Source organism: Lissotriton vulgaris, chromosome 6 (genome assembly GCF_964263255.1).
Source record: "Lissotriton vulgaris chromosome 6, aLisVul1.2, whole genome shotgun sequence".
Taxonomy (NCBI): domain Eukaryota; kingdom Metazoa; phylum Chordata; class Amphibia; order Caudata; family Salamandridae; genus Lissotriton; species Lissotriton vulgaris.
In genome coordinates, this window is record NC_141694.1 from 554,081,506 (window position 1) to 554,099,361 (window position 17,856).

The following is a 17,856-nucleotide window of genomic DNA, read 5'->3' on the forward strand; positions in this document are numbered from 1 at the left end:
TCCTTTTGGGCAAGAGCTCGTCTAGATGGAATACAAGCTGATAGACACATAGAACATAAGGCAGGGCCACATTGTATACATAAACACACAAAGAATAGCATCCCAACTATGATACATAAAATCGTCAGTAGCTTCCAGCCCCAAGTACTAAGCATAGACCAGAACCACCCTGAAAGGGTCCATGTACCATTGTCCGGGTGTATTTCAGCAGCGATTTTGTGGAGTTTGGAAATTGCATCATATACAGATGGCGAGTTATCAGGCACGTAAACGCAACAGCTACTTCCGATAATTCTACATGCCCCCCTCGATCAGCTAGAACCACATCAAGAACCATTCGGTTCTGAAGCGTAACAATTCTGGATATTTGAAGTTCTTCCGTTATATTTCCTAATGCAAAAGCAGTATCATTAGCTACAGCCTCAACAACACGGGTCAATCGTCATATTTTCCGACTGTTCAAAGCAGCCCCCACAAAGGAAAACAATCCCAAATTAAAATCTACATATTGCTGTAAGGCAGTATCGGTCTGGTCAATGTCATCCAAGACCACAGCACGTCTAACTCTATTTAACACAAAATCATGATATAACACGTAATCATTATGATACATTGGAGGGGCAATGAATACAGGGGGCAATACGAAAGAGATATAGCATGTACCTAGCCATCCTAACGGGAGCTGATGATAGCCTTTATTACCACAAATGAAGTATGTATTTCGGGATGCCACAAATGATATGCCATTCGGACTATCAAATGTAAGTGTGGTGTTACATTCACTTTTCCCAACCGGGATTGTACCTTTATTACGTATACAAAGATCAGCCCTAGTATCTCTAACATTAATGACATGGGAACTGGACATATTAATGTTCCTTTGATTGCTGTAAATTCGGGGTGCAGACACATTATCGGGGCGGTACTCTTCCCATTCAAATCGAGTACCCTCAGCTCGTGGATAGCCATCCCGGTCATGATAACATATCTTGTTTAAACGAAAAAAAACACCCCCCCTTTTGTTGGCCATCGTAGAGTGAATAGAAGAGTATACCAGGCATTGCAGGAACCATTATGGGAAAACGGGAGTGGGATGAGCGGGGTGCCCCCTTTCTTCTGATGCCCAGGCAACATCCCACACACCCAACAGTTAGAAGTGTTCGTCATATCATGAGTATGATGCAAAATTTGAATAAAGCTATTGTTCAAGTAAGTCTGTTGGTGCCGTTCTTCATGGTAGGGTAAGGTGAAGTGAAAATGTTCAGATGGAGCCGGGGTAGTCGGCAGCAAATGTTCTCGTACGGGCACCACAAGTTCTACTACCCAGGCTATCACTGCTATCACAACAATTGTCAATACAAACAAGATGGCACCAAGAATTCTCTTGTCTCGTGATGCAGAAGACGTCATAGTTCAAGAGTTCACAATGTCTCAAATACACAACTACAAAAAATAAAAACGTTGGTGCTGAGCTCCGAGGTAGCCGTTGTTTTCTTCTCCGGGGTCAAGACGGGTGTCGCTACTCTTAGCAGAACTGATCCCCCCCCTTGAGATTCCCGGCTTCCGTTTCACAAACCCCAGAGCGGTAACCAACCAGTCTCGCACAAAACAAAAAATCTTCTTCCTATCTTGGCCGCAGATCGTAGCGCTGTCGTCCAGAAACGGTGTGGTCCGGGAAGGCTCCCTCAGATTCGGCTGACGTCACAGCTGGGCTCTTTTCTTTGTCCAAGATCTCTTTGTAGTCGGACAACACAGTAGGATTCACCAGATCCGGAGAGACACGACGGCAGTGAGTTGAATGCACCCACCGCTTTCTGTTGGTCACTCGTACAGCCGTTCGAGTCGCCAAAAGGACTTGCTCGGGGCCACGCCACCTCGGTTCCAAGCTGTTCGCTCTCTCAAACAACTTCACCATGACATAATCTCCAGGACGGAGATTATGGGCCTCTCCAATGGAATTATCAGGGAGCGCTTCTCGAACCTGTTGATGAATAGAAAGCAAATCATTTGTTAATCGTGCCAAATAATCGTTCATCATTATACAAGGCACATCATGTAACAATCGCGGCTTAGGAACTCCCCATATGTTCATAGGCCTTCCAAACACCACTTCATACGGTGTGAGGCCAGTTCGAGAATGGGGCACTGATCTAAGAGAGAGTAATGCTAGCGGTAGGGCATCCGGCCACTTCAATGACGTGGACACCACAATCTTAGCCAATTTCAATTTCAACGTGGCATTGTACCGCTCGACAAGACCTGCTGACTGAGGGTGGAACACAGCATGAAACTTTTGCTGGATCCCCAGTCCCTTTAGCACATACTCCTCAATTTTCCCAACAAAATGAGGACCATTATCGCTCCACAAAAATTTGCAAACTCCAAATCGAGGGAAGTACTCTTTGAGCAAAACCTTAGCTGTTGTCAAAGCTGTATTATCTTTCGTGGGGAAGGCCTCGACCCATTTGCTAAAAGCACACACCACCACTAAGACATACTTAAGGTTATTGCAACGCTCAAGCTGGATGTAATCCATTTGAAGTACCTCGAATGGTGCAGAAGGTGGAACGAACCCCCTTTTCGGAGTATGCGTCCCTTTTGCAGGATTGTGCTGTAAACATATCAAACAGGTCTGCACTACTCTCTTAGCAGTATTGGCAATCTCAGGATGCTCCCAAACTCGTGTTAACAATCGAGTAATTGCAAGAGCTCCAACATGTGCCAATCCGTGTGTCATCTGGACCATCGCTTGCAAGTAAGCTGCAGGCAATTTCCATCTCTCCATGTCCTTACTCCTCCAACAACCCTCGTCATCCAGTACCCCTTCTGCTGCCCATGCTGCAAATTCCGCTTCAGTCGCTGATTTTTGGATGTCTAGTATCTCTGCTCTAGCATCATGCCATTGCTCGGCCTGCGACTTCGCTACATACATGGGGGAGTCATTTCGAGACATAGCTGTTTGTTTTGCTATACTGTCTGCAAAGGCATTGCCTTGTCCCACTTTATCAGTGACCTTTTTATGTGCACTGCACTTAATTATCGCTACTTTCTTTGGGCAAAGCAGCGCGTTTAGGAGATCACGCACTAGTTCTCCATGCATAATGTGTACTCCATGAGAGGTCAAAAACCCACGCTCTCTCCAGAGTAAACCGAAGTCATGCGTTACTCCGAAGGCGTACCGGCTGTCTGTGTAGATGTCACACATAGGCCAGCATTCAGTTCGCAGGCTCTTGTCAAGGCTATCAGCTCCGCTGCTTGAGCCGATTTCTGTGGTATTCGTGCTGTTTCTACCACTGTCTTAAGTGTCGTGATCGCATATGCTGCAGAAGTCGTGCCATCTGGCAGCCTCAAACACGATCCATCAACCCACAGTTCCCCATCCACATCTGGAAGTGGCATATCCTGTAAGTCGACACGACCCTTTGTTTGTTCCTCAGTCAGGAAAACACAATCATGATGTTTTTCCTCCTGACCCTCTTCGACCGGATAAGGCAATAAAGTGGCAGGGTTCAGGGTAGCACATCTTTTCAGTGTGATGTGTGGCGCCAAGAGTGTAAGCTCATATCCTGTTAAACGTGCGCTCGTAAGATATTGAGTCTTTGTTTGATTTAACAGGGCATCTACTGCATGGGGAACTAGCACCAACAGTTTGTGCGATAACACTATTCCCTCACTCTGCCGTATAGCTACTGCTGTTGCTGCCACTGCTCGGAAGCACCCAGGTAACCCTCATGCTACAGGATCAAGAATAGCTGAGAAGTACGCGCATGGCCTCTGCTTGTCCCCGTGTGCTTGCACTAACACTGATAACGCGCACCCATCTTTCTCGTGCACGTACAATGTGAAAATCTTTGTGTAATCTGGTGTACCTAACACGGGTGCAGAGCAAAGGGCCTGTTTCAATTGTTCAAAAGCATTCTGACATTCATCTGTCCATTCAAGGGGCATTGGTGTAGTTTTGGACAGTAACGCTAACAAGGGTTTGATAATGTGCGAAAACCCCATAATCCACTGTCTACAAAAGGACGTTAATCCTATGAAGGCGCGTACATCTCTCTGAGTGCGGGGGACTGGTGTGTCTAAAATCGCCTGAATTCGATCTGATGTTAATGCACGCCCCTCCTTAGACAAAAGATGACCGAGGTAGGTCACCTTGGGTCTACATTATTGTAGCTTTTTCTTAGAGACTTTATGGTTGTTCTGAGCCAAAAAGGAAAGCAAAGCAAGCGTACTCTCCTCACATTGTGCATAAGTGTCTGCAGCCAACAGAAGGTCGTCGACATACTGTATAAGGGCTACTCCGGATTGCAGTTCAAAAGAGTCAAGCTGTCTTTTCAAAGCCTGGCTATAGATGCTAGGACTTTCAGTGTAACCTTGGGGAACACGACAAAATCTATACGATCTATTATTTAACGTGAAGCCAAATAAGTATCTGCTGTCGGGATGGATGGGAATGGAAAAGAATGCATTTTTAAGATCAATGACAGAAAAGGTCGTCGCTGTTGGAGGGACCAATGTAAGCAATGTCGTGATATTTTACACCACCGGGTATTGGGGGATGACAATTTTGTTAATTTCTCTTAAATCAATAATAAATCGATAGACTTTGTCGTCAGTGTCTTTCTTAAGGATCGGGAGAATACGGCTATTACAGACATTGTAAGGAACTTTCTCCACTACTCCTGCAACGATCAAATCCTGAACAATATGCGTCAGGGCAATTTCACCTTCCCTAGAGATCTTATACTGTGGTACACGTGGCAAAAGTACTCCCTCCCTAACAGTAATTCGAATAGGTGGAATAAGTATCTGTCCCACATCCGTATCTGAGGTCGCCCACAACGTGTGCGGGAGAGAGGCTAGTGGTTCAATTTCCTTCATTGTACAAAATCTGTCTGAATCTGGGTAATTGTCATTCAAAATAACCCGCACTCCCTCAGGAGCACAACGTATCGTCGCTCGAAAGTATTTGAGCAAATCAATGCCCATAATGTTATCTGGAGTGTGAGGTGACAACAAAAACGGACAAAAGCTGAAAAATTTGTCAATGCAAAGTGCAAGAGGTTGTGATAGTGGGCTGGGAGAGGGTGTGCCATCAAACCCTATACATGTTATCGTTTCGCCAGACAGGGGAACCCTTGGAACCAAGTTTTTGGACAAAGCACTACGAGTAGCTCCTGTGTCAACTAAAAACTGATCAGTAGAACCCAAAATGCCCGCTGATACATATGGACCTCTTTGATCTACTGGCACTTCAACTGATTCCGTACCCCATCCTACGCAGTCCTATGCATGTACATAATCCTGATGCTCCACATTCTCACTTTCCAAGATCTGATATTGATTTCGTCTATCAAAAGTATTTCGTTCATCCTGACCACGGCCCCCCGTTTCAAACCTACCACGATCACTTCCGCCACCTCTCGCTCCTGAATAATTATTCCTCGACCTTCCACCTCCTCGACCACTCTGACTACGCTGCTCACGAAGTACCGGACAATCTTCAGCCCAATGCCCAAACTCTTTACAATATGCACATTGGTCCTCCGCAATGCCAGTATGACCGTACGGCGCATTGCTCCCTCCTCGCCTACCTCTATCATTCCCTCTAGATTGCGCCCCGCGAACCTGTGCCAACATCACCTACGTTTTCAATTCCTTCGTTTTCTTATCTACACTTTCTTTAGCCTCTAATTCCTGCCGTTCATAATACTGAGCCATAGTTAACAAAGACGCAGGGGTCGCCGTGGTCCAGGAACTTTCACTCGATTTTAACCGCTTTGCAATTTCCGGTAGGAGATTAGCCACGTACTTATCAACAAACAGATGCCTACCAGTATCATCTGTTAACGATTGACCACTGTAATCATGAAACGCTTCTTCGAAACGTGTAAAGAAATCTGATACCGATTCATCTAGCTTTTGTTTGCACGAAGCTAACATAGTCCAATCGATCTTTTTAGCAGGAACAAGCGTTTTTAGTTTGGTCAAAATAGCCGTTGGGAGTTCTAAAATCAAATCACATGGTTTACATGCAGGTTCCCTGTCTAAGTCAGCCTGGCTTATCTCCTTCCAAGTTGCCCCAAACGTTGTTTGATCATTAGTTTTACGAATTGACCTCCACATATCAGGCGGAAGAATTAACCCAAAAAAGAGATCTATATCAACAAGAGTCATAACACAAGAGGAAATGGCCCCTTCCACCCCTTCATAAAAGGCGGCTGGATTTTTACGAAGATCAGGTAAAGCGTTTTTCAGTGCCATAACATCTGCTCTATTCAAAGGCGTATACACCCAATTATATATAAAATACCCCTTTGCATTTGCCGATGTTTTATCATCATCCATACCGGCCCCTTTAGGCGGAACATACAAAGGTGCAGCTTCACGCATAGGCATAACATGCACTTTAGAATTCTTATCTGAACCCAGGATAGAACACTGTTTGGACTGCTCCGTCGACCCCAGCACGGACTCCTTATCTTTTTTTCCTTCTTCCCGCAACCTGGACGCCTCATCCCGTAGCTGGAGCAGTTGTTTAAAAAGAGCATCGACATCTGCAAGAACAAATAAACCTTTATCCAAATTCTCACGATGAACCGACACAACCTTAGGTTCTAAAGTCTCTGAATATTTACGAAATCGAGTGACAACTTCATCTGCAAAAGTATTCAAAAAACACATCAATTCTCGTTCTGTCCATTTACTCCTTTCGGTTACAACGTCTGACACAGTTATATGATTCAAATTTAATTTTCTAGCATAACTACGCAAGTCCGCGGCTCTCTCCGCAGATAACCTGACACTTGACTTATCCGTCTTATCCGACTTATCCTGTTCTTCATCACCAGAATCTTCAGTCGGAGCTGTAGGCGGAGATCGATCTAATAACGAAAAATCATCAATTTCATTATTAAGGACAGGATAAAGCAGTCGTCGAATAGGAAATTGACCGGTCGTTTGCAAATTACGTTCCCGTGCCTCCCTCTCTTTCTTTTCCTGGGCCTCCTTTTCCTCAAGCTGTAAAGCTTTATCTCGAGCAGCCTTGCGCTGCTCTTTGTCCGCCAAGGCAACTTCGCGCTTCATACGTTCACGCACCGCTTTCTCCCACATTCGCACACAATCAAACATATCCTGTCTAGACCTGCGCTGAAACAAACATTGCTCCACAAACTGAACCTTTCGCAAATCAAACGACCCATGTAGTGGCCATTGCAACTCAGGATCGGTTCTAGTGTATTTATGCCATAATTTACTGTACAGTATAGGGGGAAGGCCGAATTTCACATACATCTCACGATTGGGAGTTCCCTCTGGAGGAGCTGGATGAGATTCCGTTAACCTAATTGTGGTACCATTTCCAAGACAGCACATCCCTCGGAGTGTGCTTAAAACAGGCATGTTCAAAAAGTACCACAAAAGCGTGATACCATAAAAATGGCACTTACAGTACTTCACACAAATGTGCCACTCAGAGTACAAACAAATTTAGAGAAACATCTCTACATGCCTGCCTATGTGGAGTGCACTACACATATATATTCAAAGTTCACAAAGTCAAAATGTTAGCTAACTCAAATCATAGTCACAATCATAGAACTTCAGTAAGTGTCCGTAGACTACCTTACCGATCACAAATCTTACCCAATCTCAAATATCCAGATTCCAACTGCCAAGGTCTTTAACCGAATCAGCCAAATGGGCACTGTACAGCAACGCAGACGATCAGGATCTCAGTCGGAGACCGGCGCCACCTGGAAGGTCAGATCAGAAGGAAAGGAAGAAAACACCGTGGGTGCCAAGACTCGGGTCACTCAGTGGCAGTGTACGCGTCCATGGCGAGTTTCCAATCCTTCGTCACGACCTCTCCTTCGGGCATCCGAGTCGCCGATGAGTCCCTTCGTGGTCGCCAATTTGTGGTATTGGGTTCCCAAGGCCTACATGCTCCGCAGAAATACCCACTTACACCAAAAGAACTGTTGGCACGGAAACTGAAAAGTACAAAAGACAAGTTTATTAAGACCCCATGGGGTGGTGGTACATTCCTACAGCACCCTTCGGCAATGCAAGAAGTATCACACCGAACGTTGGTGTGAGTCCTTCTTTTATACAATTTACAGGTAATAAAAAGGTAGGGGGTACAAGGTTACAGAGTTTAGGTACATATATGGTCATTTTTGGATCACGGCCAACTCGTAGGAGGGGTTACAACTCCACTGGTCAGTTTTGGCGGAACATTCCTGAGGGGTGACTGGTCAGTTGGAACTGCGCATGTACAGGCTTGACCGTTACTAAAAATAGCCTGTTGCTGGGCAAACTCGAGTGGTCAGCGGCACGGACAAAGGACTACAGGGCATGCTGACCACGAGGCCACTCATTCCTTAAGATGGCCGCCATAGTATACAAAATGGCGTTTTCGAATAAGGCCAAGTTAAGGGAAATAACGTGTAGCAAAGCTAAGCGCTAACCCGGCCATTGTCAAATTACGACAACAGGATTCAGACTCTGATGCTGACCAAGCAGGTGACAATGATCTAGACCCGGACAATCCAGCTCCTACTAGAGATGGAGAGGGATGCCCAGTGTGTCAGTTCTTTGTTCCCCCAGGTAGAGTTGGAAGTGTACCTAGAAGGCCCAGATCACCATCAGTGGAATCTGACCATTCTGACACATCTGTAGGGACCTCTGTCTCTTCTCATAGGAGGGACACCACCAAGGAGAAGAGAAAGCGTATCAGATGAGACTTGAAGAAGGTCAACTGAAAATAGGGAGACAGAAAGTAGCCTTAGAAAGGGAGTCCCTAAGAGCTTGAAAAAGCTGGGAAAAAAAGATGGGGCTAGATCCTCATGGTGGCAGCAACTTCCCTAGTGGTAGGAAAAGGTTTTATGACCATAGAAACTTAAGCAAGATTGTCCCTCTCTACAAGAGTGGGGATGACATCCACAAGTGGATAAATGCACTGGAGAGGGCCTGCAAAGTACAGAATAGCTTTCTATATAGGTTGTCATTAAACCTACCATCAATAACGGTTGTTTGGACTGGTGCAAGGTGCCCACTAGAATAGTGGACAGCATATGCCAGGCCAACTTCTCACAGGCAGCTCCTGGGAGGGCACTGAAAGATTGGTGAGCAGCATATATATTTCAAGCGGCCGCTCATCAAACCTTCTTGCTTTTCAAAAACAAACTCCCATAACAGGTGTTTTATTTTGCAAAAGAAGATTACTACTAACCCTAGGAGAAACCCCCAGGGTGTGAAGATCTTTAATAATTTTCTTGTGTTCAGTACCTCCAGGTTTTCTCTGGTGGTGCTGATAGAAAAAAAGAACATCAGGCTCTATATGGGGGCAACTTAAGGGTCTTACACCAATGGCCCCTACTCCCTTAGGTCACTGGTGTAGGTTTCCAGATCCAGCTGGGACACCCACCACTGTCTGAAACCTAACAGTCCACTCAGCTCATAACAGAGCAGGCAAACATATGGTTTGATGGACAGGGTACTCCGCCATGCTTTTGGCGGAGTACCCTTTCTGACAAATTCCAAATCAGGGGCATTGTGTGAATTCGATTACACACTTATTAGACCCAGCAGTTTCTGGCTGGCTGGGACGCATCAAAGCCAGACAGAATCCACTGTCCTAGATAGGGTGAGTATGATATACTTGTCAGAGACCCCAGTGGTGACTGCGCAGCGCTCGACAAATGCTGGTGGAGGTGGATGTTCCTTCTCACACCTGGCGGCCAAAGCTTGGAACGGCTTTCAACTGCCCCTCAGGACCACCTCATTGCTCTGGCAATTCAGGAGAGAACTTAAGGCCTGGCTGTTTGAATAGGCAGTTAACAACTCCAGGGAATTGAGACCATCACTGGTGATTTTTCTGCTACATGGGGGATAATAGCCCAACATCGACAAACAACTACCACCTGCCTGTAGCAGGTACTAAATGTTGCTAGTATTTTTTTACTTGGCTGTGCAGAAGTAAATGGGCGGGCGTTTGGCAGGAGGGCAGAGACCTTTTGCTTTCGCTGAGGGGTACTTTTTCTGCTGCCCTGATGCTGCTCCATGCAGTCTGGTGGCGGCTGGGCACTGTAGCTGACAATGGTTACATAGCTCCCCATTAGTCGCTGGGTTTCATGTTTCCCATCCCAGAATGATCAGATCTTTTTTCCATGCCATGGTAGCTCCTGGGAGGGCACTGAAAGATTGGTGAGCGGCTGAAACATTTCAAGCGACTGCTCAGCAAACTCCCAAAAATATGAGTTGAATTTGCAAAAGAAGTTTACAACTTACCCTAGGAGAAACGCTCTGGGTGTGAAAATCATTAATAGTTTTCTTCTGTGCGGTACCTCCTTTTTTTCTCTGGTGGTGATAGAAAAAAAGATTATAAGGCTCTATATGGGGGCAATTTATTGTTCTTACACCAATAGTCTCTACTCCATTAGGTCATTGGAATAGGTTTCCAATGGCAGATCCAGCTGGGGCACCCACCGCTGCCATAAACCTGACAGTCCACCAGCTCATAATAGAGCAGGCAAACTGCTGGTTTGACAGACAGGGTAATCCGCCATGCTTTTGGCATAGTACCCTGTCTGCCAAATTCCAAATCAGGCCCATTGTGTGAATCTGATTATATACTTGTTAGACCCAGCAGTTTCTGGCTGGCTGGGACGCATCAAAGCCAGACCGAATCCACCATCCTAGATAGGGTGAGTATGATACACTTATCAGATACCCCAGAAGTGACAGTGAATCGCTCAACAAATGCTGATTCACTGGAATGATGGAATGGCCTGCTGAACATGGCCATTCCCCTGCCTGTTAGACCACACCTGCAACCTCAGCATCACAATGGACAGCAAGCTATCTATGAAACAGGTAAAGGAAGTCTTATCTGCCTGCTTCCACGCCCTACGCATGCCCTGCAAGATCATCAGATGGCACCAGAAGGACCGTCAAGCAGCCCCTCATCACCAGCAGGATGGACTATGGAAAAACACTGTACGAAGGAATCACTGCACACCTCCTGAAGAGACTACAGACAATACAAAACTCAGCTGCAAGACTCATCCTCGACCTTCCCAGACAGACCCCCATAACATCCCACCTCAAGAAGCTTCACTCACTCCAGTCCAGAAGAGATGCCAGTTCAAGATGTTGACCCATTCATACAAAGGCCTGCGCAACAAAGGACCAGCATACATCAACAAACGGATATATGATGTTACCACGCGTACTTTTAGCACGCATACCATTACCACGGATTTTTTACAACGCAGGTCATTTTACAACGGAAACCTTTACAACGCAATACACTACAACGCAGATACTATTACAACGCATACCATTACAACGTAAGTATAGGTAAGTATATAATATTAATATATAATGTAAATAATTATTTTTGTATTATTTAATTTAATTATTTATTATTTAATTATTAAATAATGTTATTATTAAAATTAATTTTAATTTTAGTATTTGTAAATATATATTAAAAATACCCCTGTACCCCAAAACCCAAACCCAGCCCTAAAACCTAAAAATACCCCTGTACCCCAAAACCCAAACCCAGCCCTAAAACCTAAAAATACCCCTGTACCCCGAAACCCAAACCCAGCCCTAAAACCTAAAAATACCCCTGTACCCCAAAACCCAAACCCAGCCCTAAAACCTAAAAATACCCCTGTACTCCAAAACCCAAACCCAGCCCTAAAACCTAAAAATACCCCTGTACCCCAAAACCCAAACCCAGCCCTAAAACCTAAAAATACCCCTGTACCCCAAAACCCAAACCCAGCCCTAAAACCTAAAAATACCCCTGTACCTCAAAACCCAAACCCAGCCCTAAAACCTAAAAATACCCCTGTACCCCAAAACCCAAACCCAGCCCTAAAACCTAAAAATACCCCTGTACCCCAAAACCCAAACCCATCCCTAAAACCTAAAAATACCCCTGTACCCCGAAACCCAAACCCAGCCCTAAAACCTAAAATTACCCCTGTACCCCAAAACCCAAACCCAGCCCTAAAACCTAAAAATACCCCTGTACCCCAAAACCCAAACCCAGCCCTAAAACCTAAAAATACCCCTGTACCCCAAAACCCAAACCCAGCCCTAAAACCTAAAAATACCCCTGTACCCCAAAACCCAAACCCAGCCCTAAAACCTAAAAATACCCCTGTACCCCAAAACCCAAACCCAGCCCTAAAACCTAAAAATACCCATGTACCCCAAAACCCAAACCCAGCCCTAAAACCTAAAAATACCCCTGTACCCCATAACAAAATACCACTAATAAATGTTTTTTAAAAAAGATAAACTTACCTATATTTATACTTACGTTGTAATGGTATGCGTTGTAAAAGTATCTGCGTTGTAGTGTATTGCGTTGTAAAGGTTTCCGTTGTAAAATGACCTGCGTTGTAAAAAATCCGTGGTAATGGTATGCGTTGTAAAAAATCTGTGGTAACAGTTACATACCTCAACAAACACATGGCCTATCACTATCCAATCAGATCACAATGATCCGCCTCCCTCTTACTCACACCCCCCCAAATGCGTGAGGCAACAGAGCAGGATGTTCCTTCTCACACCTGGCGGCCAAAGCTTGGAACGACCTTCAACTGCATCTCAGGACCACCTCATCGCTCTGATAAATTCAGGAGAGAACTCAAGGCCTGGCTGTTCAAATGAACAGATCACCTCAAAGCAGTTAACCATCACGGGTGATTATTACACCTTACAAATACTTGATTGATTGATTGATTTGTTGATTGAGAACAACATCATTATATAGACCCAGTGAAGGGTACCATTAAATTAGCCGTAATAATGAATGATGATTGGATCACCCAGATCACGAAAACTGTTTGGGTCTGTAGGGTAACATGTAATGAGGCAACTGATGTAGCTCCATTTGTGATCATGAAGGGAAGGAAACCAAGATCATAATACAATCCTGGGTGGAAATTTACTACAGGTGTAGAGCATTGGTCTGTGGAAGAATTTTAGAACAGGATAGTGGAAACACATGATAAAAGCAAAGACTACTATGGACTACTATAATGCTACGCATGGAATGAAACCTGTAAGGATTTAGCTGGGAGACTGTGTGTGTGCAAAGAATCTAGGTTAGATTTGCAAGGTAAAGAATCAATTCTATGACCCAGAAGAGATTGTGGGGGTTTTACTTCATTTGGTTAAATTAAGGAATGATAAAGTGCAGAATATCAACAGGATTGCTGTCAGGGTTAAGAATGGTAACAAAAAAAATTATGCAGTGTGTGGAAGAGGATTTTGGCTGGCTTTCAAAGTTAATCAATCAGGGCTTTATAGAGTGCACTACTCACCCATGAGGGTCTCAAGGTGCTGGAGCGGAGAGTGGATTCAGGCAGCTCAGTTCATCCGAAAAGTCTTGTCTTGAGGCTCTTCCTCAATGCTTGCAGTGTGAGGGTTTGCCTGATGCTGAGGGGGAGTTCATTCCAGCTCTTGACCGCGATGTAAGAGAAGATCTGCCTCCCGTTCTGGCTCTGTGGATGCAGGGTTTTCGGCCAAGGCTAGGTCAGTAGAGCAGAGGTTTTTCTTGAGGGGATAGAAGGAGAGTCTTTCATTGAGCTATTGGAGTCTGATTTGTGGAGAGCTTTGTAGGCGTGTGTGAGCAGCTTGAAGTTCACTCTTTATTAGAAAGGGAGCCAGTGGAGGTTTCCTAGGTGCTGGGTGATGTGGGCTTGTCGTGGGATGCTGAGGACGAGTCTGGCTGTGGTGTTCTGGATTGTCTGGAGTACGTGGAGTAGAGATTTGTTGACTCTGGCATAGAAGGCGGTCCCGCAGACCAGCCTGCTGAAGTAAAAAGCTGTAAAGATTATTTTTGTGAAGGGGAAGAGTTTGTACCAAAGGAGGTTGTGCATGGGTGTATGATGCAAAGAGCCGTAGACAATGCTATGATTGCCTCTGGTGGTGTGGTGCAGGGTGATATTGAGGATATAGCTATTGCTTTGGATGAGGTTGCTGGTCCTAGTGGAGATCCCATGGAGGCAAATTGTTTTAACTCTAATCACAGCCCTAAGAGGAATAGGAAGCCTACTCATTGATTAAAGAACTGCATTGTTCTTAACAAATTGATCTCTATTTAACAGAGTACCTCTTTGGTGATTGTAGATCATTGTGAGGTGAACTCATTTTGCAGATACAATTCTGTACTGTCTAAGGGGGAGATTTACAAAAGAAAAATTCACAGCGGTGTCCCCCAAGAGGCTGTGCTGCATTGCATGACAAGGTGGGAGCAGGAGAGCACCCTATCTCCAAGGATATGGCTCTTTCCTCCCCTTTACCTTGCGCCGGTGCTGATTACAGCTGCTGTGCTCCGCGCACACACTTTAGCCATAGTGCTAGGGTGTGTGCATTAGCCTAGCATATGTTTTGTACAGGAAGGGTACCATTTCTGTACAAAATACGATGCTCAGACACATGCAAAGTTTTCCCCACTTTGTATGTGTGTTGCACAGTGCAGCATGCATGCAAAGTACGAAAGGGAAGGAGAAAAGAAAGCATAAACTCCTCTGTGTGCCTACTTGAAAAGGGCGCAGTTTTCTCGGGAAAACCCAAATCTATGTTATTTAGTAAATTGTGTTTAGAGTGAGAAACTTTGGGTGGTTGCATGGGAACGCCCATGCTAAACCCTTGGCACGCCCCCATGGCGCAAAGTAATGCGAATCAGCGCTATGTGCTGCTTTGAGTTACTTTTCCGTTATTTCCAGCACTAAACAAGTTTAGCGCTGGAAAGTAAATAGGGTAAAAATGATTTTGAGCTGATTTGCGTCACTTTTGTAATGCAAATACAGTGTAAAATCTTAGTAAATCCCCCATATGTGTGCTGTATTATTAAGTTATTACAACACAGCTTTCGAGCTGGTGTAGGTACCGTTGAGCAGGGCCTGAACCTGTCCCTTTTAGTCATAAAATATACTCGGACCAAGGTGGGGAATCTGTTTTTAGCTTTCGTGGACCTCACAGCTGCATTTTACTGCGTGGTTCACGATAAACTTTGTTCAATGTTGGACACAATGGGGGTTGATTCACAGGTTATTTATTTTCATAAACATTTTTATAGCGACGCTAAGGCTCGTGTGCATTGCGGTCTGCAGGGAGAACGCACAGCTTCCTTTCCAATTAATAGCGGAGTCAGGCAAGGTTGTGTCCTTGCTCCATTTCCTTTTAACCTGTACATGATTGGCCTGGAAGAGGCTCTCCTAAAAGACAATCATGACTTTCCCCAAGTGGGCAAGGGTCAGACTAATTTGCATATAGCCAAGTTCTGAGCTGGGATGGTGCAGTGAGCTGAAAAACGGTGATGGATCAAGCCCTGATCTTTGGACTGGGTAAGAGTGGTCTGCTTAATTCAGACACTCTGTTCATCACCACCCCCTTTTCCGAGTCATTTTTGTCCACCATAAGCGTGGAAGGGTATACTCAGATGTGAGTCCCTAGCTCATTGCACCATCAGGATTCAAGCAAGCCGGGCCGAAGACGGCTGAAATGCCAGAAACCGGTCCCCGGTAGCTTGTTTCCTTCCCAGTATAAGAATTGGCTTGGTAGTTTGGTCTGCCCTGTTCCCATGATGCACTGGGCCAGGGTCAGACTAATTTGCATATTGCCAAGTTCTGAGCTGGGATGGTGCAGTGAGCTGAAAAACAGTGATGGATCAAGCCCTGATCTTTGGACTGGGTAAGAGTGGTCTGCTTAATTCAGACACTCTGTTCATCACCACCCCCTTTCCGAATCATTTTTGTCCACCATAAGCGTGGAAGGGTATACTCAGATGTGAGTCCCTAGCTCATTGCACCATCAGGATTCAAGCAAGCCGGGCCGAAGACGGCTGAAATGCCAGAAACCGGTCCCCGGTAGCTTGTTTCCTTCCCAGTATAAGAATTGGCTTGGTAGTTTGGTCTGCTCTGTTCCCATGATGCACTGGGCCAGGGTCAGACTAATTTGCATATAGCCAAGTTCTGAGCTGGGATGGTGCAGTGAGCTGAAAAACGGTGATGGATCAAGCCCTGATCTTTGTACTGGGTAAGAGTGGTCTGCTTAATTCAGACACTCTGTTAATCGCCACCCCCTTTTCCAAATCATTTTTGTCCACCATAAGCGTGGAAGGGTATACTCAGATGTGAGTCCCTAGCTCATTGCACCATCAGGATTCAAGCAAGCCGGGCCAAAGACGGCTGAAATGCCAGAAACCGGTCCCCGGTAGCTTGTTTCCTTCCCAGTATAAGAATTGGCTTGGTAGTTTGGTCTGCCCTGTTCCCATGATGCACTGGGCCAGGGTCAGACTAATTTGCATATAGCCAAGTTCTGAGCTGGGATGGTGCAGTGAGCTGAAAAACGGTGATGGATCAAGCCCTGATCTTTGGACTGGGTAAGAGTGGTCTGCTTAATTCAGACACTCTGTTCATCACCACCCCCTTTTCCGAATCATTTTTGTCCACCATAAGCGTGGAAGGGTATACTCAGATGTGAGTCCCTAGCTCATTGCACCATCAGGATTCAAGCAAGCCGGGCCGAAGACGGCTGAAATGCCAGAAACCGGTCCCCGGTAGCTTGTTTCCTTCCCAGTATAAGAATTGGCTTGGTAGTTTGGTCTGCCCTGTTCCCATGATGCACTGGACCAGGGTCAGACTAATTTGCATATAGCCAAGTTCTGAGCTTGGATGGTGCAGTGAGCTGAAAAACGGTGATGGATCAAGCCCTGATCTTTGGACTGGGTAAGAGTGGTCTGCTTAATTCAGACACTCTGTTCATCACCACCCCCTTTTCCGAATCATTTCCCCAAGTGGCAGCACACCTATCCCAGCCCTTTTAAACGCTGATGATGCGGTACTGATGTCCCGCACCAGTATTTGACTGCAGAGGCTGTTGGATAGCTTCTCAAAATTTATGTATGAGATCGGCCTAAGAATTAATTCCTCTAATGCCTTCACTATGCGTTGTGGCTCGAGTACTAAAAACCCTAAAAGTATGTTTGTGTCTGATCAAAAGGTAGGGGTCACCAAGAAATTTTCATATTTGGGCATTCTTTTTTGCCCATAATGACTCCTGGTCACAGGCGGTGGCGGACAAAAAATTGGCACTACTACGCATTATGTCCGCCCTTAGAGCCTTTGCGATTAAGCTCGGGTAAAGACCACTGGACCCACTTATTAAAATTTATAAAGCTAAGTTCATGTCTGCAGCAATCTATGGGACTGGGGTTTGGCGACCTGTTGATTTGCTCCCCATTCAAAGAGTAGAAAACTCTTTTTTAAGGGATATTTTATCTGTCCCTTATGGTACCTCCGTGTCCATATGTCATGCAGAGTTGGGGCTCTCCTTTGTTTCAGATTTAATAAAATTCGAGTAAGTGCTATTATAGGCACAGACTCCGGTCAAAGGATGAGACAACATTAAATAGAGATACATTTTGGATGTTTGGAAATTGGATAGGGCCTCGAGAATTCCTTGGATGAGCTATGTGCAAAAGTGTTTTCAAGATCTCGATCACCCTGAGTATTTTACCAACCCCAGTACCATAAAGCAGTTAACCAGGAAGGAATTAAAACTAATGGGTCTGTCTCTACTTGACTCTGTTAGGCTGTAAAATGAAATTGTAAAACATACAGTCCTGAATAATTAATTGATTTTAACTACTTTTAATATTCAACCCTACCTTACCGTGGTCCTAAGTGATTTCGATAAGTTCCTCGCTTTCGTTTGGGAATATTCTACAGATTAGTTACCCTGCCTAAAGCGAACAACTGGTCCCAAACTTTACAGTTGTGCCCTTGTGATAACAGCTCCAAGCAGACATCGATCCATGTTATT